This window comes from Dendroctonus ponderosae, unplaced genomic scaffold (assembly GCF_020466585.1).
Source record: "Dendroctonus ponderosae isolate FM_Combo_2020 unplaced genomic scaffold, Dpon_F_20191213v2 Dpon_F_20191213_7, whole genome shotgun sequence".
Classification (NCBI taxonomy): Eukaryota; Metazoa; Arthropoda; class Insecta; order Coleoptera; family Curculionidae; genus Dendroctonus; species Dendroctonus ponderosae.
The window spans coordinates 4,119,926-4,121,393 of NW_026018916.1; the positions used below are offsets into that span (position 1 = coordinate 4,119,926).

The 1,468-nt window shown below is 35.1% G+C and overlaps 1 protein-coding gene across 1 annotated transcript in view; it reads right to left on the minus strand.

Moving 5' to 3' along the window:
- LOC109546263 (glutamate receptor-interacting protein 1) overlaps positions 1-1,468 on the minus strand; it is a gene marked incomplete at its 3' end in the record, with an annotated part of 88,026 nt that overhangs the window by 84,030 nt on the left and 2,528 nt on the right. The gene's annotated exons all lie outside the window — the stretch shown is intronic.

The following is a 1,468-nucleotide window of genomic DNA, read 5'->3' on the forward strand; positions in this document are numbered from 1 at the left end:
CATTTGCGAATTCAGATTTTTTGCGATGAAAATGTTGCTGGATCCAAACACAAAAAAATTCCTCTCTTTCCACATAAAAGCGTTGTAATATTGAAGCATCAATTTTTGTATTTTTGGGAGAATCAAATCTTTTTTGACAAAAATGTTGATCAATCTGTACACGAAAACAAAAAAGTCTATTTTGCATAAAAAATCTCTGTAATATTGAAGCATTGAAACATCAATTTTTGTATCATTTACACATGCACATAAAACCATAAAAATTAGTGTTTTGTAGCATTTTCAGACATTTTTCGGGACAAACATTTTGCTGAATCTGCACATCAAACAAAAAAATGACGCCCATTAAACAGCTTTAATGCCGTATTTTTTTGGGAAATCAAATTTTTATGACAAAAAAATGTTGATAAACCCGCTGATAAAATCAAAAAATACTCTTTTCGCACATAAAACCGTTGTTATATTGGGGCATTGAAACATAAATTATTGTATTATTCACAAACAAACCCTTTTTTGTGGCAAACATTTAGCTGAATCCGCAGATGAAATCAAAAAAATGACTTTCATACAAAAATTGAAGCTTACATTTTTGTCTCATTTACGAAAAACCCAATTTTTTAGGTCAATTTTTGGCTAAATCAGCACAAAAAAACAAAAAATGCCTGCCGAAAATCATTGTAATATTGAAGCGCCAATTTTTGTATCATTTTTGGACAATCATATTTTTTGGGACATTTCTGCTGAACCTGCTTCTGCAAAATCCACTTCAAGCTGCAGTTTTGAAGCGTACTTTTTGGGACTTCAATTGCATGCGCTTTAATATAATAGAATCAGCCCAAAGCCGAGTTTTAGTTTTATTTCCGATATAACTTGTAAAATCGATATTCCAAAAAACAATCTGGAACATTAAAATATGGTCGTGATTTTCGTTGGTTTCGTCGTTTTGTTGCGCCCCTGCAATTCCACTTTCCTCGCTCATTTCTGCCGTTCATGTCGCGCTTTTCTTTGTCTCTTTATGGCTCTGGAAAATCCAGATTTGGGGACGCACACTGGCACCGGATGCGTTTGTAACGCTCATGTGACTGCCAACTCGACAACGACGTCGTTAAATATGTACCGGCTTTGGAATTTATAAATAGGAGTAGATATTGTGACGGTTCAAACCATAATCTCCCCAGAGGCAGAAACAAGTTTTGCCTTGTTTCAAAAACTTCTGCTCTATCCCTGAACAGGATGCCTTGAATTATATTGATGTGAGCCATTGAATCACGTAAAAATTGAATATATGAAGCAGATCCGGGCGACTCACGAAGCTCCCGCTTTTAGAGCCGGGAAATGTATTGAAAGAATGCAACTTTATCAATCAGGGTGACAAAGGAGGCAACCATTTGAATATCCACATTCACATGGCTGTTTTACAAATAGAGCAAGCACAAATTATTCCAATTCTTTCCTTCTTCTTAAGGAC